This window comes from Arachis hypogaea, chromosome 18 (assembly GCF_003086295.3).
Source record: "Arachis hypogaea cultivar Tifrunner chromosome 18, arahy.Tifrunner.gnm2.J5K5, whole genome shotgun sequence".
Classification (NCBI taxonomy): domain Eukaryota; kingdom Viridiplantae; phylum Streptophyta; class Magnoliopsida; order Fabales; family Fabaceae; genus Arachis; species Arachis hypogaea.
Genome location: NC_092053.1, coordinates 12376442 through 12398987, shown reverse-complemented (window position 1 = coordinate 12398987; position 22546 = coordinate 12376442). Strand labels below are relative to the sequence as shown.

Here is a 22546-nt window from a genome sequence, read left to right as displayed (position 1 = left end):
TGTGCCTCCAAATTTCTAATGGAGGACCTTGTTTCATTCATGAAACTTACAGTGGCCTTAGATAGATCAGAGACTAAGTTTGCTAAATTAGAGGTATTTTGTTCAGAGTTCTCTGTCTGTTGCTGAGTGGATGATGGAAAAGGTTTACTATTGTTAAATCTATTTCTTCCACCATTATTAAAGCCTTGTTGAGGCTTTTGTTGATCCTTCCATGAGAGATTTGGGTGATTTCTCCATGAGGGATTATAGGTGTTTCCATAAGGTTCACCCATGTAATTCACCTCTGCTATTGCAGAGTTTTCAGGATCATAAGCTTCTTCTTCAGAAGATGCCTCTTGAGTACTGTTGGATGCAGCTTGCATTCCATTCAGACTCTGAGAAATCATATTGACTTGCTGAGTCAATATTTTATTCTGAGCCAATATGGCATTCAGAGTATCAATTTCAAGAACTCCCTTCTTCATAGGCGTCCCATTACTCACAGGATTCCTCTCAGAAGTGTACATGAACTGGTTATTAGCAATCATGTCAATGAGTTCTTGAGCTTCTGCAGGCGTTTTCTTTAAGTGAATGGATCCACCTGCAGAGGTATCCAATGACATTTTAGCTAATTCAGACAGACCATCATAGAATATGTCCAGGATGGTCCATTCTGAAAGCATGTCAGAAGGACACTTTTTGGTCAGTTCTTTGTATCTCTCCCAAGCTTCATAGAGAGATTCACCTTCTTTCTGTCTGAAGGTCTGAACATCCACTCTAAGCTTACTCAGCTTTTGAGGAGGAAAGAACTTGGCTAAGAAAGCCTTGACCAGCTTATCCCAAGAGTTTAGGCTATCCTTAGGTTGAGAGTCCAACCATATTCTAGCTCTGTCTCTCACAGCAAAAGGGAAAAGCATGAGCCTGTAGACTTCAGGATCTACTCCATTAGTCTTAACAGTATCACATATCTGCAAGAATTCAGTTAAGAACTGAAAAGGATCTTCAGATGGAAGTCCATGAAACTTGTAGTTCTGCTGCATCAGAGAAACTAATTGAGGTTTCAGCTCAAAATTGTTTGCTCCAATGGCAGGAATGGAGATGCTTCTTCCATGTAAATTGGAATTAGGTGCAGTAAAGTCACCAAGCATCCTCCTTGTATTATTATTATTTTCGGCTGCCATCTCCTCTTCTTGTTCGAAAATTTCTGAAAGGTGCTTGCTGGATTGTTGTAATTTAGCTTCTCTTAGTTTCCTCTTCAGAGTCCTTTCAGGTTCTGGATCTGCTTCAACAAGAATGTTCTTGTCTTTGCTCCTGCTCATATGAAAAAGAGGGACAGAAAAATAATAATAATAGGGGTCCTTTTTACCATAGGTATAGAGGTTCTCCTGTGTGAGTAGAAGAAGAAAAGAATGTAATGTAAAGAAAGAAACACAAGGGTAAGGAGAGCAGAGATGTGGGATGAAGAGAGGTGTTAGTAGATAAATAAATAAATAGAAGGAGATGAGAGAGAAGGAGAATTTTCGAAAATTATTTTTGAAAAAGAGTTAGTGATTTTCGAAAATAGTTTTTGAAAAAGGTTAGTAATTTTTCAAAAATTAAAATCAAAAATTAAAATAATTAGTTAATTAAAAAGAAATTTTGAAAAAGAGGGAAGATATTTTCGAAAATTAGAGAGAGAGAGTTAGTTAGGTAGTTTTGAAAAAGATAAGAAACAAACAAAAAGTTAGTTAGTTAGTTGAAACAAATTTGAAAATCAATTTTGAAAAGATAAGAAGATAAGAAGTTAGAAAGGATATTTTAAAATCAAATTTTGAAAAAGATAAGATAAAGAGATATTTTTGAAAAGATATGATTGAAATTAGTTTTGAAAAAGATTTGATTTTTAAAATCACAATTAATGACTTGATTCACAAGAAATCACAAGATATGATTCTAGAACTCAAAGTTTGAATCTTTCTTAACAAGCAAGTAACAAACTTGAAATTTTTGAATCAAAACATTAATTGATGATGTTATTTTCAAAAATTAGGAGATAAAGATAAGAAAAAGATTTTTGAAAAATATTTTTAAAATTTTCGAAAATAAATAAGAAAAATGAAAAAGATTTGATTTTTGAAAAAGATTTTGAAAAAGGTAAGATTTTTAAATTGAAAATTTTATTTGACTCATAAAAACAACTAGATTTTAAAAAAGTTTTGAAAAAGTCAAATCTAAATTTTCGAAATTTTAAGAGAGAAAAAGGGGAAGATATTTTTTTATTTTTGAATTTTTATGATGAGAGAGAAAAACATGAAAATGATGCAATGCATGAAAATTTTTAGATCAAAACAATGAATGCATGCAAGAATGCTATGAATGTCAAGATGAACACCAAGAACACTTTGAAGATCATGATGAACATCAAGAACATATTTTTTTGAAAAATTTTTAATGCAAAGAAAACATGCAAGACACCATACTTAAAAAATTTTTCATGTATAGACAATATGAATGCAAGAATGCATATGAAAAACAAGAAAAGACATAAAACATGAAAACATCAAGATCAAACAAGAAGACTTACCAAGAACAACTTGAAGATCATGAAGAACACTATGAATGCATGAATTTTTCGAAAAATGCAAGATGAATATACAATTGACACCAAACTTTCAACTTGACTCAAGACTCAAACAAGAAACATGAAATATTTTTTATTTTTATGATTTTTTTTATTTTTTTGGATTTTTGTATATTTTTTTCGAAAAAAAACATATAGGAAAAAGAAAATAAGGATTTCAAAATTTTTTTATATGAATTCCAGGAATCTTGTATTCTTAGTCTAAAGCTCCAATCTGAGGGTTAGGCATGGCTTAATAGTCAGCCAAGCTTTAGTATGTAACTCAGACATGCCACGGCTGACATTCCAATTAACTTGCCTCTATGCTTATGGTTGGAAGCCCCTATCCAAAAGAATTAGACATGGCTTTACAGCCAGCCAGGCTTCAACATGCTTCATGAAACTCTAGAATTCATTCTTAAAAATTCTGAAGAAAAATATATTTTTGAAAAGATTTATTTATTTATTTATTTTTCGAAAACATATGAGAAATTTTTGAAAGGTTTTTGAAAAATTTTTGAAAATAAAACAAAAAGAAAATTACCTAATCTGAGCAACAAGATGAACCATCAGTTGTTCAAACTCGAACAATCCCCGGCAACGGCGCCAAAAACTTGGTGCACGAAATTGTGATCTCAGGCAACGGCGCCAGAAACTCTGTACGCACGTCTTAATAAATTGTTTTTCATTCACAACTTCGATACAACTAACCAGCAAGTGCACTGGGTCGTCCAAGTAATAAACCTTACGTGAGTAAGGGTCGATCCCACGGAGATTGTTGGTATGAAGCAAGCTATGGTCACCTTGTAAATCTCAGTCAGGCTGATATCAAAAGGTTATGGAGTTTTCGAAATTAAATAATAAGTAAACATAAAATAAGGATAGAAATACTTATGTAATTCATTGATTAGAATTTCAGATAAGCGTATAGAGATGCATTCGTTCCTCTGAACCTCTGCTTTCCTGCTGTCTTCATCCAATCAATCTTACTCCTTTCCATGGCTGGCTTTATGTAAGGACATCACCGTTGTCAATGGCTACTTTTTATCCTCTCTGGAAAATGGTCCGATGCGCTGTCACTGCATGGCTAATCGTCTGGAGGCATCACCCTTGTCAATAGCTGCATCCCATCCTCTTGTGAAAATGGTCCAAATGCTCTGTCACAGCATGGCTAATCATCTGAGGTTCTCGATCATACTGGAATAGGATTCACCCTCCTTTTGCGTCTGTCACTACGCCCAGCACTCGCGAGTTTGAAGTTCGTCACAGTCATTCAATCCCAGAGTCCTACTCGGAATACCACAGACGAGGTTTAGACTTTCCGGACTCTCATGAATGCCGCCATCAATCTAGCTTATACCACGAAGATTCTGATTAAGAGATCCAAGAGATACTCATTCAATCTACGGTAGAACGGAAGTGGTTGTCAGGCACGCGTCCATAGGGAATGATGATGATTGTCACGTTCATCACATTCAGGTTGAAGTGCGAATGAATATCTTAGAAGCGGAATAAGTTGAATTGAATAGAAAAACAGTAGTACTTTGCATTAATCTTTGAGGAACAGCAGAGCTCCACACCTTAATCTATGGAGTACAGAAACTCTACCGTATGAAAATACATAAGTGATAATGGTTCAGGCATGGCCGAATGGCCAGCCCCCATGAAATTCTAAGATAGCATAAAACTGATCAAAGATGTCTAATACAATAGTAAAAAGTCCTATTTATACTAAACTAGTTATTAGGGTTTACAGAAGTAAGTAATTGATGCATAAATCCACTTCCGGGGCCCACTTGGTGTATGCTTGGGCTGAGCTTGAATGTTACACGTGTAGAGGTCAATCTTGGAGTTGAACGCCAGTTTGTAACGTATTTCTGGCATTCAACTCTGGCTTGTGACGTGTTTCTGGCGTTTAACTCCAGACAGCAGCGTAGAACTGGCGTTCAACGCCCTTTTACGTTGTCTAAACTCGACCAAAGTATGGACTATTATATATTGCTGGAAAGCCCTGGATGTCTACTTTCCAACGCAATTGGAATCGCGCCATTTTGAGTTTTGTAGCTCCAGAAAATCCACTTTGAGTGTAGGGAGGTCAGAATCCAACAGCATCAGCAGTCCTTCTTCAACCTCTGAATCTGATTTTTGCTCAAGTCCCTCAATTTCAGCCAGAAAATACCTGAAATCACAGAAAAATACACAAACTCATAGTAAAGTCCAGAAATGTGAATTTAACATAAGAACTAATGAAAACATCCCTAAAAGTAACTAGATTCTACTAAAAACATACTAAAAATAATGCCAAAAAGTGTATAAATTATCCGCTCCTCATTGAAGTTTTAAAACTCTTTGTTGGATAGATTTTCAGGGTTTATGGTTTTGGGTTTAAAGTTTTAGGGGTTTAGTGTTCAGTGTTCAGGGTTTAGGATTTATGAGTTCAGGATTCAGGGTTCAGTGTTCACGGTTTAGGTTTAGAGTTTAGGATTCAGGGTTCTGGGTTCAGGCTTAGGGTTCAGGGTTCCGGGTTCAAGGTTCAGGGTTTAGGGTTTAGGGTTTTAGGGGTTCAGAGTTTAGGGTTCAGTGTTCAGGGTTTATGGTTTATGGGTTCAAGATTCAGTGTTCATGGTTCAGGGTTTAGAGATTAGGGTTTAGGGTTTAGGGTTTAGGGTTCAGGGTTTAGAGTTCAAGGTTCAGGCTTCAGGGTTCAGGATTTAGGGTTCAGGATTTAGGGTTCAGGGTTTTAGGGTTTAGGGTTTTAGGGGTTCAGGGTTCAGTGTTCAGGGTTTAGGGTTTATGGGTTCAGGGTTCAAGGTTTAGGGATTAGGGTTTAGAATTTAGGGTTCAGGGATTAGGGATTAGGGTTTAGGGGTTTAGGGGTTTAGGGTTTTAAGGGTTTAGGGGTTTAAGGTTTTAGCGGTTTAGGCTTCAGGGTTCAGTGTCTTTGCAGTTTTCGGTTCGGCTAGTGTATTAATTTCGGTTCACTGTGTTTTTTGGTGTTGCTAATGTATTGGTAAATACACTAATTGCAATCACTGAGAACCTGGAATAAAACAGCAGCCAGACAGTTCCAAGAGATTTATAAATTAACACGATGAGTACATTGAATACATTAAAAAAAGTATTGATATTAAGATTAGATACATAGATTAGCATTTACATTAATATTCACATATATACATTGAAAGAAGCATTGTTTGCTTTTTTAAACAAGTTAAACAAAATATTGTCAAATACAACTAATGAATCATAGTATATCCTATTTACTATCTAAATCCCCATATGTGAATTTACAATAAGGGCTGGAGAGGGTAGCAGATGGCTTTGGCAGTCTTATTGCTTCAGATTCTCAAATCACTTGCTCTCTGATTTTGTTCATTTCATGCAACAGAAGATTTGGACCATATTGGTACCTGAAGTCATCAATTTCTTCCTACATTTCAATTGAAAGGAATTAGTTACATAACAAATAAATCTAACTGAAATAAGAAAAGAAAGAAGTTTATTAATTTAGAAAGTACTTACATGTGTCCAAGCTCTATATTTATATCTCTTCCCTCTCTTGATCTTTCATGGATCGATTGTTTCGAGCAATTTCATGACGTATATTCCACAATCATAGCTAAGCAAGAATTGAGTATAATATGATTAATAGTATACAAAATAAAATACATTAAATATAGCACTATAGAAGAGAACGATTCTTACTCTGTACGTTGACCATTCAGTTGGATATACTCTGCTTCTTTTCCTAGCTCATCTTCCATTAAGGGTTCCACCCCAGCGTAAACCCTCATCTGATAAATTATTAATCCCTAAAAGGGACACAAAAATTAAAAAAAAAAGCATCAACAGTAAATCAAACTCATTTCATGTACTAAATTATTTGAATAATTTACAAGAAAAATAACTTACAACAATTTTGTTCAGCATCACTCTTGATTCAGGTATATATTTTTTCGGTTTATTGATAAGGTCAAGCACATAGAATTTCTTTTTCTTGACATCAACAATCCATAACCATCAATGAGCTCCGTTGCAAATTGGCAAAAATAGCTGAATTGTGGATAAATGATAGAATATTTCAGTGGAAACAAATAACAAATGAGAGAATTATTAAAGAATTTTTAGAAATTACAACTTACAAATAGATGCGAAACAAGTTTTCTTTTGTCAAGAAAATGGCTGTGGTGGGCATACTGCTCAATATCAAACTGGTATGCCTTGTTTGTCATTTTATCAATGTACTCCACGCCATGTCTTCCCAACATAAAATTATGCAAAACGAAGATCAGTTAAATCAAATTTCTACCGAACCGAATACAATTCATATGCTGAATATGACGTGAAAAATATTCATTCATGAAGAAAAAAGTTTTCTTCATGCAAAAGAACTCAACAGAACACATAAAAATTAGGTGAACCAATATTAACATTCTGACTGAACCGAACAGGAATTAGCCGTGAATAAGAAATTTAGTTTACCACAATATCTAGCGGCACAATGTATATTTGTTCCTGATACCGCCGAACTTTGATTTGGTTGAGAATCATGCTATGTATACTGACAACCTACACGAAGAAAAGTTATGAGATATACTGTATAATAGTGTTTAGAAAAATTATTGTTGTTAAAGCAATTGGGAAAAAAATTACCGAGGCGTGCACTTGTTCTTCGGGAATTAGAGACATGAAATATTCTCTTAACCCCTCATAAAGCGCCTCATGTTTCAAGACAAATATTGCATCATATTCGTTGCTACTATCTTTTGTCTTTTTTACATGTGTCATCCAATGATAACACTTTTCGATCAACTCTTTTGAGATTTTTTTTCCGGAGTTTTTAAAACTGCAGCAGTTGGCAAGGGTAGCTCGGAAGTTGTTGCTTCAGCAAACTTTAATGTTGCCATCACTCCAGTATATACCACCGCCTCTGCCAGGACTTCAAGCTGTGAAACAGACGGCTCAGAGGGATCAGTTGGTTGAGATGCTAGTGGACTTATCCCAAGGTTAAAGGAAGGCATATCATCTTCCTTTTGGCTAGGTTGCTGTTCTTCTTCGACAGGGCTGCTGCATTAAACAGATAACAGTTCAAAAATAACCCATTAAAATTAATAAAAGGAACTTTTAAGTGCAACTTACTCATCATCAGAAATTTCATAGAAATAGTCATCTTTCAATAATTCTTCAATAACAGAACTCGTAAGAGACAACGCAGGTTTTGGCTCTGTTTTGCTCGGTGAAGATATCTCGACAGCCTGCTTTTTAGGTTCCAGAGGGCAGCTGTAAGAAACAGAAGAGATAAAATTTACAATTAAAACATTTAGTGAAGTGAAATTATTGGAATTTGTATAAGCAGTGAAACTTACACATTAACATCTACTTCTTCTTCCGATTGCTGCACTGTTGCTTCTTTGTTGGGCTGGTGTTGTGGTTCCAAAGGGCTGCTGCATTAATAGATGTTGAAGTGATTTAAAATAACCCTAAATTTTGAACCCACTATCTATCAAGTGATTTAAAATAACCAAATCCACTGAACCTAAATTAAGCAATGTGGTAAATAATGGTAAAACTTACAATTCAGGTTGTTGTTGTTGTTGTTGTTGTTGTTGTTGTCTTCTTCTTCTTCTTCTTCTTCTTCTTCTTCTTCTTCTTCTTCTTTTGTAGGACTGTTGCATTAAACAGCAAATATTTCAGTAATGATTTAAAATTACCAAGCCCATAGAACTGAACAAGATTCATGTGGTGAATAAATATTTATAAACTTACTGTTTATCAGAGGTTTGTTGTGTTTGACTTTCGGGAGTGACATAGATAAATTCATCATTGATCAACTCTTCCTGGAAAGAACTTGGAAGAGACAATACAAGAGGATTTTTTCTAATGAATGTAAACAAGGAAGAAGTTAATGTTGAATAATTAGAATTTGTTCTAAGAAACAGGAATCCGCACATTGAAAAGCTCACATTTTCAAAGGTTCAGAATGAGTTTCTTGTTGAACCGGAATGATTTGTAGCTCAGAATTGGGTGTAGCGCTAATGACATTTAAACACATTTTCTGTGAGATTAATTAAACAAAATTTAATTACCTAAATATGATAGAGTAACATAAATATTTTTAACTTACACTGCTAGACTTTTTAAAGTCTTTCTTGGATGAATTTTCTTTTTTCTAAAATATTTTACCGTGGATTCTGAGGTATTTTTCCTAAAAAAAAGATACAAATTAAAATTAGAAACCAAGATTAAAAGCAGAGGTCTAGAAACACATCAAATTCATTTTTAGAAACCATCGAATCGAAAGTAAAGAGTGCAACGAACCTGGTATTGTCTTGGGCAATTACAGACGGTGCACAGCTTCCTTGAGTCTGCAAGAGTGGTTCACTTCCCAGATTTACAGTTGGTAGTCTAACCAAGATAAATAAATATTATTAATTGAATCTAGAGCAATTACAAAAGGTTCTAGCAAAAGTAAGCAAAAAACGAAAAGAACTTGGTATAAGAAATTGAATATTACGTCTGAGAGGATTCATTTCGTTCCTCTGTTGAGGCAAACTGATCCGGAGCAATATAAGTTGACTGAGCTCCATCATTTCTTTTTTTTTTATCTCTTTTCTTTTATCGTCTCCAACGCTTGCCTTCTTCTTTCTGCAGCGTTATCTTTTGCTTGTTCATTTCTGATAGTTCATAAAATAAGTATCAATACACCTAAAACGAAAGTATCAATAAAAGAAAATCTGATTCGAGAAACTTACTCCCTGTTATATTGGGTTTTTTTTTTTGCCACCCTTTGCGGTTGTTTTCTTTTTATTATGGGTGTTTTCTCAATTTCTTTTTCTCTGCAAGACATACAAATACATCGAATTTATAACCGAGAAAAATATAAGCAAGAACAAGAAAATAACAATCAATTCAACCAAACTGATAGACACCACCGAACCAAAAATAATTAAAAGACAGAACTGAAAATTAGAAGAACACCAAACTGAAAGAAATTCATTTGCTGAACAATACTTACTGGCTTTCAGATTTGCTTGTGCTCTCTGAATCTGTTGACACATGCTTCCTTTTTTTGGTTTGTTTTTTAACCACCTTCGGTGGTTGTTTTCTTTTCTTTGTTCCGATTTTTTTTTTATTTTTTGTTCTCTGCAATACATAAGAACAAGCGTATAAGAACAAATTTAAGCAAATACAAGTTAAATGAAATCAATATGAACATTAAACTTACTGGTTTTCAGATTCATTTTTGCTTTTTGATCTGTGGGAATACTTTTAGTTTCACTTGTTGATTGTGAATCCTTCTCAACAAGCACCTTCTTTTGTCTTGCTCTCTTTGCCGATAGTGTTTTGTCGGATTCAGATTCAGATTCAGATTCAGAAAATCTTTCTTCTTCTGAAGAAGAATCTAGATTCACAATTTTTTTTTATTTTCTTTCCTTTCTCTTTTTTATCCAGCTTCCTTGTTTCTGTTTTTTTTCATTCTTTTTTTCTTTTTTATACAGAAGTCCCTAAATCAGAAACAATGACTCAATTATTTAATGAGAAATACAATAACAATCATTTAATCAACATGAGCAACCCACTTTACCGAATGATACTAATGTGCTGAATGAAAAGAAATAAAACATGATAATTATTTAATGATCAAAGAAACATTTTTTGCATGCACAAGGACTCAATTGAACACAGTAACAATAAGGTGAAGCAAAGGGAGCGAGCCCACTGAACCGAAAAAGGTTCATATGGTGAACAATTACCAGTAGGACAAATTAATTAATTATAACCCGAAACAAAAGTTTATTTTGTTAATAGAGTATTTTAAAAGCATTTGAAACCAAATTTAAGGGAGAATTTTAGTAGAGTATTTACCAATGGTTCTGTTGCTTCTCTAGAAATCCGTTCAAGCATAATTTGCTTAGTCCAATGGGCCACTCAAGGTGCTGGGGGAGTGATGAGCGGATAATTTATACGCTTTTTGGCATTGTTTTTAGATATTTTTTTAGTATGTTTAATTAGTTTTTAGTATATTTTTATTAGTTTTTAAGCAAAAATTACATTTCTGGACTTTACTATGAGTTTGTGTGCTTTTCTGTGATTTCAGGTATATTCTGGCTAAAATTGAGGGACCTGAGCAAAAATCTAATCAGAGGCTGAAAAAGGATTGCAGATGCTGTTGGATTCTGACCTCCCTGCACTCGAAATGGATTTTCTGGAGTTACAGAAACCCAAATGGCGCGCTCTTAATTTTGTTGGAAATTACACATCCAGGGCTTTCCAGAAATATATAATAGTCCATATTTTATCTGAGTTTAAATGACACAAACTGGCGTTCAACGCCAGCTCTCTGCCCTATTCTGGAGTAAAACGCCAGAAATACGTTACAAGTTAGAGTTAAACGCCAAAAACACGTTGCAACCTGGCGTTTAACTCCAAAAGAAGTCTCTACATGAGAAAGCTCAAGGCTCAGCCCAAGCACACACCAAGTGGATCCCGGAAGTGGATTTCTACATTATTACTTATTTCTGTAAACCCTAGTAACTAGTTTAGTATAAATAGAACTTTTTACTATTGTATTTTCATCTGGGGATCATCTTTTGATCTTTGATTGTCCTTTGACCATATGGAGATCTCTTGATCACGTTTGGGGGCTGGCCATTCAGCCATGCCTAGACCATTATCACTTATGTATTTTCAACGGTGGAGTTTCTACACACCATAGATTAAGGTGTGGAGCTCTGCTGTACCTCGAGAATTAATGCAAAGTACTATTGTGCTTATATTCAATTCATGCTTATTATTATTCTAAGATATTCATTCGTACTCAAGAACCTGATGAATATGATGATTATGTGACACTCATCACCATTCTCACTTATGAACGCGTGCCTGACAACCACTTCCGTTCTACATGAAAACAAGCTTGAATGAATATCTCTTGGGTTTCTAATCAATGATTTACATCGTTTCCCCTCTGACACTGGGGCATCTGAATCTGAGATCAGAACCTTCGTGGTATAGGCTAGAATCAATTGGCAGCATTCCTGAGATCTGGAAAGTCTAAACCTTGTCAGTGGTATTCCGAGTAGGATCTGGGAAGGGATGACTGTGACGAGTTTCAAACTCGCGACTGTGGGGCGCAGTGACAGTGCGCAAAAGGATCACTGGATCTTATTGCGACACGATCGAGAACCAACAGCTGATTAGCCATGCGGTAGCTGTGCCTGGTATTTTTCATCCGAGACGAGAAATCTGACAGTTGATTAGCCGTGCAAAAACCGTAGATGACCCTTTTCACTGAGAGGACGGGAGGTAGCCATTGACAACGGTGAAACCCAACATACAACTTGCCATGGAAAGGAGTATGAATGATTGGATGAAGATAGTAGGAAAGCAGAGATTCAGAAGGAACAAGCATCTCCATACACTTATCTGAAATTCCCACCAATGAATTACATAAGTATCTGTATCTTTATTTTATGTTTTATTTATCTTTATATTTTCGAAAATTCCATAACTATTTGAATCTACCTGACTGAGATTTACAAGATGACCATAGCTTGCTTCAAGCTGACAATCTCCGTGGGATCGACCCTTACTCACGTAAGGTATTACTTGGACGACCCAGTGCACTTGTTGGTCAGTTACATGGAGTTATGACAAAGTGTGAATCATAAATCGAGCACCAAGTCTTTGGAGCCATTGCAAGAGGATCACAATTTCATGTACCAAGTTTTTGGCGCCGTTGCCGGGGATTGTTCGAGTTTGGACAACTGACGGTTCATCTTGTTGCTCAGATTAGGTAACTTTCTTTTCGTTTTATTTTCAAAAATCTTTCAAAACTTTCCCTCTGTTTTCGAAAAAAAAATCCTTCAGAATTTTTAAAAAATGAATTCTAGAGTTTCATGATGAGATGTTGAAGCCTGGCTGGCTGTTAAGCCATGTCTAAATCTTTTGGACTGAGGCTTCCACTTCTCATTGACATGCTTGTATGGTTTATGCTAAAGCTTGGCTGGCCATTGGCCATGTCTAGTGTTTTGGACCGAAGCTTTCATTCAAAGCTTGACTGGCTATTAAGCCATGTCTAATTCCTGGACCGGAGCTTTAGACTAACATTGCAAAGATTTCTGGAGTTCTTATTAAAAATTTTGAATTTCTTATTTTCTTTTTCCTATATAATTTCAAAAAAATAAAATAAAATACAAAAAAAATTATAAAATCATAAAAACCAAAAATAGTGTTTCTTGTATGAGTCTTGTGTCATGTTTTAAGTTTGGTGTCAATTGCATGATATTATTTTTCTTGCATTTTTCGAAAATTCATGCATGGTGTTCTTCATGATCTTTAAGTTATTCTTGATAAGTCTCCTTGTTTGATCTTTAAATTTTATTTTGTGTGTGTCTTTTCTTGTTTTTCATATGTATTTTTGCATTCATAGTGTCTAAACATGAAAAATTTCTAAGTTTGGTGTCTTGCATGTTTTCTTTTATTGAAAATTTTTCAGAAATAAGTTCTTGATGTTCATCATGATCTTCAAAGTGTTCTTGGTATTCATCTTGACATTCATAGTGTTCTTGCCTGCATCATTTGTTTGATCTAAAATTTTTATGTGTTGAGTCATTTTAGTATTTTTCTCTTTCCCTATTAAATGTCAAAAATAAAAAAAATATCTTTTCCTTATTTTACTCATAAATTTCGAAATCTTTGGGTTGACGTAGTCAAAAATTTTTTAAAATTAGTTGTTTCTTGTTAGTCAAGTCAAGATTTCAATTTCAAAAAAAAATTCTTTTCAAAATCTTTTTCAAAATCAAATCTTTTCCAATTTTTCTTTGTTTTCGAAAATTCTCAAAAATCTTTTTCAAAATTTTTCAAAATCTTTTTCCTATTTTCACTTCATATTTTCGAAAATTACATTAATAATTAATGTTTTGCTTCAAAAATTTCAAGTTTGTTACTTTCTTGTTAAGAAAGATTCAAACTTTAAATTCTAGAATCATATCTTATGATTTCTTGTGAGTCAAGTCATTAATTCCAATTTTAAAAATAAAATCTTTTTCAAAATTAATTTCAATCATATCTTTTTAAAACCATATCTTTTCAAAATCATATCTTTTCAAACATATCTTTTTCATATCATATCTTTTTCAAACTTTAATTTCAAAATATCTTTTTCTAACTTCTTATCTTTTCAAAATTAATTTCAAAATCTTTTTCAAAACCACTTTCCCTCTTCTAATCTTCGAAAATCATCTCCCTCTTTTTCAAAAATCTTTTTAATTAACTAATTGTTTTAAATTCTAATTTTAATTCTTATAACATTTTTGAATACTAATTAATAAATAAAATAAAAATAAAAATATTTTTCTTTTCCCTTCTTCTAATTTTCGAATTCTTTCCCCCTCATCCCTTTCTATTTATTTTATTTTATTTATTTACTAACACTTCTCCTCCACCCATCAAAAATTCGAACCCTCTCTCTCTTTCTGTGTTCGAATTTTTCTTTTTCTCTTCTACTCACATAAAGGAGCCTTTATACTGTGATAAAGAAGATCCCTATTATTTTCTGTTCCCTTCTTTTTCATATGAGCAGGAGCAAGGACAAGAACATTCTTGTTGAAGCTGACCCTGAACCTGAAAGGACTCTGAAGAAGAAGCTAAGAGAATCTAAAACACAACACTTCAGAGAAAACTTTGCAGAAATTTTTGAAAAAGAAGAGGAGATGGTAGCCAAAAATAATGAGAACAACAACAATGTAAGGAAGATGCTTGGTGACTATACTGCACCAACTTCCAACTTCCATGGAAGAAGCATCTCAATCCCTGCCATTGGAGCAAACAATTTTGAGCTAAAGCCTCAATTAGTTTATCTAATGCAACAGAACTGCAAGTTTCATGGACTTCCATCAGAAGATCCCTATCAGTTCTTAACTGAATTCTTGCAGATCTGTGATACTGTTAAGACCAATGGAGTTGATCCTGAGGTCTAAAAGCTTATGCTTTTCCCTTTTGCTGTACGAGACAGAGCTAGAACATGGTTGGATTCACAACCTAGAGATAGCCTAAACTCTTGGGATAAGCTAGTCACGGCTTTCTTAGCCAAGTTTTTTCCTCCTCAAAAGCTGAGCAAGCTTAGAGTGGATGTTCAAACCTTCAGACAGAAAGAAGGTGAGTCCTTCTATGAAGCTTGGGAAAGATACAAGCAATTGACTAGAAGGTGTCCCTCTGACATGCTTTTAGAATGGAACATCCTAGATATATTCTATGATGGTCTGTCTAAATTGTCTAAAATGTCATTAGACCATTCTGCAGGTGGATCCATTCATCTGAAGAAAACACCTGAAAAAGCTCAAGTACTCATTGAAATGGTTGCAAATAACCAGTTCATGTATATTTCTGAAAGAAATCCTGTGAGCAATGGGACAACTCAGAAGAAAGGAGTCCTTGAGATTGACACTCTGAATGCCATACTGGTGCAGAACAGGGTATTGACTCAGCAAGTCAATATAATTTCTCAAAATCTGACTGGATTGCAAAATGCATCCGGCAGTATTAAAGGTGCTTCTTCTAAGGGAGAAGCTTATGACCCTGAGAATCCTAGAATGGAAGAGGTGAATTACATGGGTGAATCCTATGGAAACACCTATAACCCTTCATGGAGAAATCATCCAAATTTTTCATGGAAGGACCAACAAAAGCCTCAACAAGGCTTTAATAACAATAATGGTGGAAGAAACAGGTTTGGCAATAGCAAACCTTTTCCATCATCTTCTCAGCAACAGACAGAGAATTATGAGCAGAGCCACTCTAGCTTAGCAAACATAGTCTCTGATCTATCTAAGGCCACTCTCAGTTTCATGAATGAAACAAGATCCTCCATAAGAAATTTGGAAGCACAAGTGGGCCAACTGAGTAAGGAAGTCACTGAAACTCCTCCTAGTACTCTCCCAAGCAACACATAAGAGAATCCAAAAAAAGAGTGCAAGGCCATTAATATAATCAACATGGACGAACCTACAAGGGAGGAGGAGGACGTGAATCCCAGTAAGGAAGACCTCATGGGACGTCCTTTGAACAAAAAGAAGTTCCCTATTAAGGACCTAAAGGAATCTGAGGCTCATATAGAGACCATAGAGATTCCATTGAACTTCCTTTTACCATTCATGAGCTCTGATAACTATTCATCCTCTGAAGAGGATGAAGACATTGTTGAAGGGCAAGTTGTTCAATATCTAGGAGCAATCATGAAGCTGAATGCCAAGCTATTTGGTGATGAAACTTGGGAGAATGAACCTCCATTGCTCATTAATGAACTAAATACATGGGTTCAGCAAACTTTACCTCAAAAGAAATAGGATCCTGGTAAATTCCTAATACCTTGTACCATAGGCACTATGACCTTTGAGAAGGCTCTGTGTGACCTGGGGTCAGGGATAAACCTTATGCCACTCTCTGTAATGGAGAAACTATGGATCTTTGAGGTGCAAGCTGCAAGAATCTCATTAGAGATGACAGACAAATCAATGAAAGAAGCTTATGGATTAGTAGAGGACGTGTTAGTAAAGATTAAAGGCCTTTACATCCCTGCTGATTTCATAATCTTAGACACTGGGAAGGATGAGGATGAATCCATTATCCTTGGAAGACCCTTCCTAGCCACAGCAAAAGCTGGGATTAATGTTGACAGAGTAGAGCTAGTCCTTCAATTGAATGAGGATTACCTTGTGTTTAAACCTCAAGGATCTTTCTCTGTAACCATGGAGAGGAAGCATGAAAAGCTTCTCTCAATACAGAGTCAAGCAAAGCCCCCACAATCAAACTCTAAGTTTGGTGTTGGGAGGCCACAACCAAACTCTAAGTTTGGTGTTGAGAAGCCCCCACATTCAATCTATAAGTTTGGTGTTGGGAGGCCATCATCATGCTCTGAACATCTGTGAAGCTCCATGAGAACTCACTGTCAAGCTATTGACATTAAAGAAGCGCTTGTTGGGAGGCAACCCAATTTTTATTTATCTATGTTTTTCCTATTGTTATTTTATGTCTTCTTAGGTTCATGATCATGTGGAGTCACAAAAACAACAAAAAAAAAAAATCAAAAATAGCATTAAAAACAGCACACCCTGGAGGATAAGTTTACTGGCATTTAAACGCCAGTAAAAAGCATCAGACTGGCATTTAACGCCAGAAAGAAGCATCAAGCTGGCGTTAAACGCCAGAAACAAGCAGCAAGGTGGCGTTTAACGCCAGAAACAGGCTGTAAGTTGGCGTTAAACGCCAGAAACAAGCAACAAAATGGCGTTTAACGCCAGAAACAAGCATAGAGCTGGCGTTTAACGCCAGAAACACGCAGCAGTCTGGCGTTAAACGCCAGGATTGCACTTAGAGGGCATTTACGCGCCTGAATGGTGCAGGTAGGGGTGGCAAAACGGGTCGAGCCCGCCGGGCCGATCCGCTAAACCCGCTAAAAAAGACGGGTCGGGTTAGGATTTGGAGCCCTCCAAATTAAAAAAACCCGCCAAACCCACACCGCCAAATTGGCGGGTTTTGGCGGGGCGGGGCGGGCCGGTCTGCCGGGCCGAAGATTTTTATTTTTATTTTTTATATTAAATAAAAGAGTGATTACTATTATAAAATTAATAATTATAGAATTTTTAAACACTTTTTTTTATTTTTTTGTTTTTATTCTTCTTTTAGTTATTAACTTTATTTATTTTATTTTACAATTTCGTATATATGCTTAAATTATGTGACTTATTTTTTAAAATAAAGATGATTCTATTGACAAATATTATTTTGAACAATTTTATTGAAGTTAAAAATTAAAAAAATAGTAAAAAAATTATATTATCATTTGACTATTTTTTATTTGTATTTGATTTTTTAATTATTATTTTTTGGTTAATTTTAATGAATTTTATTTTTCAAAAAAAAAAAAAGAGTCAAGCGGGCTAGCCCGCCAACCTGCCAATCCGCCATAAAGCAGGGCGGGCTAGCATTTTGAACCCATTTTAATTGGCTGGGCGGGCCGGTCCGCCCGTTTATGGGGCAGGGCGGGGCGGGTTAGTGCGGGCCAGCCCGCTTTGCCACCCCTAGGTGCAGGGATGATAAATCCTTGACACCTCAGGATCTGTGGACCCCACAGGATCCCCACCTACCTCAACTCACCTTCTCTCTTCTTCACACAATCCAATAACACTATTCCCCAAATACCCTTCACCAATCACCTCAATCTCTCTTACCCATTACCTCTTCACCACTCACATCCATCCACTCTTCCCCAAAAACCCCACCTACCTTTAAAATTCAAAATCCGTTCCCTCCCAAACCCAACCCTAATACACGAAACCTAACCCTCCCCCCTCTCCTATATAAATCCCTCAATACTCCTTCTTTTTCACACATCACAACCTCTACTACTCCCCCTTGGCCGAAACCTAAACCTCCCTCCATCTCCTCCATTTTCTTCTTCTTCTTCTCATATTCTTTCTTCTTTTGCTCGAAGACGAGAAAACTTTTAAGTTTGGTGTGGTAAAAGCATAGCTTTTTGTTTTTCCATAACCATCAATGGCACCTAAGGCCAGAGAAACCTCTAGAAAGAGGAAAGGGAAGGCAATTGCTTCCACCTCTGAATCATGGGAGATGGAGAGATTCATCTCAAAAGCCCACCAAGACCACTTCTATGAAGTTGTGGCCAAGAAAAAGGTGATCCCCGAGGTCCCTTTTAAGCTCAAAAAGGGCGAATATCCGGAGATCCGACAAGAGATTAGGAGAAGAGGATGGAAAGTTCTCTCCAATCCTATTCAACAAGTTGGAATCTTAATGGTTCAAGAATTCTATGCAAACGCATGAATCACTAGGAACCATGATCAAAGCATGAACCCAAACCCAAAGAATTGGCTTACAATGGTTCGGGGAAAATGCTTAGATTTCAATCCAGAGAATGTAAGGTTGGCGTTTAACTTGCCAATGATGCAAGAAAATGCACGCCCATACACTAGAAGGGTCAACTTTGATCAAAGGTTAGACCAAGTCCTCATGGACATATGTGTGGAAGAAGCTCAATGGAAAAGAGACTCAAGAGGCAAGCCGGTTCAATTGAGAAGACCGGACCTTAAGCCTGTGGCTAGAGGATGGTTGGAGTTCATTCAACGCTCCATTATTCCCACTAGCAACCGATTCGAAGTAACTGTGGATCAGGCTATCATGATCCATAGCATCATGATGGGAGAGGAAGTAGAAGTTCATGAAGTCATCTCTCTAGAACTCTACAAAGTGGCCGAAAAGCCCTCCACCTTGGCAAGGCTAGCTTTTCCTCATCTCATTTGTCATCTATGCAACTTAGCTGGAGTTGTCATAGAATGAGACATCCTCATTGAAGAGGACAAGCCCATCACTAGAAAGAGGATGGAGCAAACAAGAGAGCCCACTCACGGATCTCAAGAGACGCATGAGGAAGCTCCTCACCAAGAAATCCCTGAGATACCTCAAGGGATGCATTTTTCTCCAAACAACTATTGGGAACAACTCAACACTTCCCTAGAAGGTTTGAGTTACAACATGAACCAATTAAGGGTGGAACATCAGGAGCACTCCGTCATTCTCCATGAGATTTGAGAAGATCAAAGAGCTATGAGGGAGGAGCAACAAAAGCAAGGAAGAGACATAGAAGAGCTCAAGAAAACCATTAGTTCCTCAAGAAGAAGGCGCCACCCTCACTAAGGTGGACTCATTCCTTAATCTCCTTGTCTATTTATTTTTCTGTTTTCGGTTTTGAGCTTTATGTTTGTCTATGTTTTGTGTCTTTACTACATGATCATTAGTGTCTAGTGTCTATGTCTTAAAGCTATAAATAATTCCATGAATCCTTCACCTCTCTTAAATAAAAAATGTTTTAAAAACAAAAGAACAAGAAGTACATGAGTTTCGAATTCATCCTTGAAATTAGTTTAATTATATTGATGTGGTGATAATACTTTTTGTTTTCTGAATGAATGATTGAACAGTGCATATTTTTTATATTGAATTTTATGAATGTTAAATTTGTTGGCTCTTGAAAGAATGATGAAAAAGAGAAATGTTATTGATAATCTGAAAAATCATAAAATTGATTCTTGAAGCAAGAAAAAGCAGTGAATAACAAAAGCTTGCGGAAAAAAAAGTGGCGAAAAAATAAAAGAAAAAAGAAAAAGCAAGCAGAAAAAGCCAATAGCCCGTAAAACCAAAAGGCAAGGGTAAAAAGGATCCAAGGCTTTGAGCATTAATGGATAGGAGGGCCCAAGGAAATAAATCCAGGCCTAAGCGGCTAAATCAAGCTGTCCCTAACCATGTGCTTGTGGCATGCAGGTCCAAGTGAAAAGCTTGAAACTGAGTGGTTAAAGTCGTGATCCAAAGCAAAAAGAGTGTGCTTAAGAACTCTGGACACCTCTAACTGGGGACTTTATCAAAGCTGAGTCACAATCTGAAAAGGTTCACCCAGTCATGTGTCTGTGGCATTTATGTATCCAGTGGTAATATTGGAAAACAAAGTGCTTAGGGCCACGACCAAGACTCATAAAAGTACCTGTGTTCAAGAATCAACATACTAAACTAGGAGAATCAATAACACTATCTGAATTCTGAGTTCCTATAGATGCCAATCATTCTAAACTTCAAAGGATAAAGTGAGATGCCAAATCTGTTTAGAAGCAAAAAGCTACTAGTCCTGCTCATCTAATTAGAACTAAGCTTCATTGATATTTTGGAATTTATAGTATATTCTCTTCTTTTTATCCTATTTGATTTTCAGTTGCTTGGGGACAAGCAACAATTTAAGTTTGGTGTTGTGATGAGCGGATAATTTATACGCTTTTTGGCATTATTTTTAGATAGTTTTTTAGTATGTTTAATTAGTTTTTAGTATATTTTTATTAGTTTTTAAGCAAAAATTACATTTCTGGACTTTAATATGAGTTTGTGTGTTTTTCTGTGATTTCAGGTATATTCTGGCTGAAATTGAGGGACATGAGCAAAAATTTGATCAGAGGCTGAAAAAGGACTGCAGATGCTGTTGGATTCTGACCTCCCAGCACTCAAAATGGATTTTCTGGAGTTACAGAAACCTAAATGGCACGCTCTCAATTGCGTTGGAAAGTAGACATCCAGGGCTTTCCAGCAATATATAATAGTTCATATTTTTTCCGAGTTTAGATGATGCAAACTGGCGTTCAACGCCAGCTCTCTGCCCTATTCTGGAGTAAAACGCCAGAAACACGTTACAAGTTAGAGTTAAACGCCAAAAACACGTTGCAACCTGGCGTTTAACTCCAAAAGAAGTCTCTACATGAGAAAGCTCAAGGCTCAGCCCAAGCACACACCAAGTGGGCCCCGGAAGTGGATTTCTACATTATTACTTATTTCTGTAAACCCTAGTAACTAGTTTAGTATAAATAGAACTTTTTACTATTGTATTTTCATATGGGGATCGTCTTTTGATCTTTGATTGTCCTTTGACCATATGGAGATCTCTTGATCACGTTTGGGGGCTGGTCATTTGGCCATGCCTGGACCATTATCACTTATGTATTTTCAACGGTGGAGTTTCTACACACCATAGATTAAGGTGTGGAGCTCTGCTGTACCTCGAGAATTAATGCAAAGTACTATTGTGCTTATATTCAATTCATGCTTATTATTATTCTAAGATATTCATTTGCACTCAAGAACCTGATGAATATGATGATTATGTGACACTCATCACTATTCTCACTTATGAACGCGTGCTTGACAACCACTTCCGTTCTACATGAAAACAAGCTTGAATGAATATCTCTTGGGTTTCTAATCAATGATTTACATCGTTTCCCCTTTGACACTGGGGCATCTGAATCTGAGATCAGAACCTTCGTGGTATAGGCTAGAATCAATTGGCAGCATTCCTGAGATCCAGAAAGTCTAAACCTTGTCTGTGGTATTCCGAGTAGGATCTAGGAAGGGATGACTGTGACGAGTTTCAAACTCGCGACTGTGGGGCGCAGTGACAGTGCGCAAAAGGATCACTGGATCTTATTCCGACACGATCAAGAACCAACAGCTGATTAGCCATGCGGTAGCTGTACCTGGTATTTTTCATCCGAGATGAGAAATCCAACAGTTGATTAGCCGTGCAGAAACCGTATAGGACCATTTTCACTGAGAGGACGGGAGGTAGCCATTGACAACGGTGAAACCCAACATACAGCTTGCCATGGAAAGGAGTATGAATGATTGGATGAAGATAGTAGGAAAGCAGAGATTCAGAAGGAACAAGCATCTCCATACGCTTATCTGAAATTCCCACCAATGAATTACATAAGTATCTCTATCTTTATTTTATGTTTTATTTATCTTTATATTTTTGAAAACCCCATAACCACTTGAATCCGCCTGACTGAGATTTACAAGATGACCATAGCTTGCTTCAAGCCGACAATCTCCATGGGATTGACCCTTACTTACGTAAGGTATTACTTGGACGACCCAGTGCACTTGCTGGTCAGTTACATGGAGTTGTGACAAAGTGTGAATCATAAATCGAGTACCAAGTCTTTGGAGCGATTGCAAGAGGATCACAATTTTGTGTACCAGGGAGCATCAGGTGCGAACGGGTGAGGGAACTTGGTTTCGTGAAAGTATATCAACATCAACACAAAAACACAGCCATCAACAGACTGTTTCCTCCCCCCTTTCTCTTGTTTTCAACTCCTTTTATCAAGAAGTTGAGCACATGTTTTGTCCAATCCCATTCCCGAATGTTGTCCATATGAAAGATCGGTGGCTTATGGATTGGGAAGGTCACACTTACCGTGTGGGCAGCAAGAATCACTTTTGTTTGAAGACAACAAAAGTCCTCTTGAATTTTTTCCAGTTCTCCTCCCTTTCTACGCTCATATCCAGCACATTCCATGTCAAAGTCGCCAAGAAAATATTTTTGACACTGTCAAATATTTCCTTGTCTTCTGA

At 36.3% G+C, this 22546-nt stretch overlaps 1 non-coding gene across 1 annotated transcript; it reads left to right on the top strand.

Annotated features, from left to right (window-relative positions):
• Positions 1–656: 656 nt before the first annotated feature.
• LOC112773771 (small nucleolar RNA R71) lies at positions 657–764 on the top strand. Its single transcript, XR_003188302.1, has one exon. It is a non-coding gene; the product is annotated as a small nucleolar RNA R71 (small nucleolar RNA).
• The last annotated feature ends 21782 nt before the right edge of the window (positions 765–22546 follow it).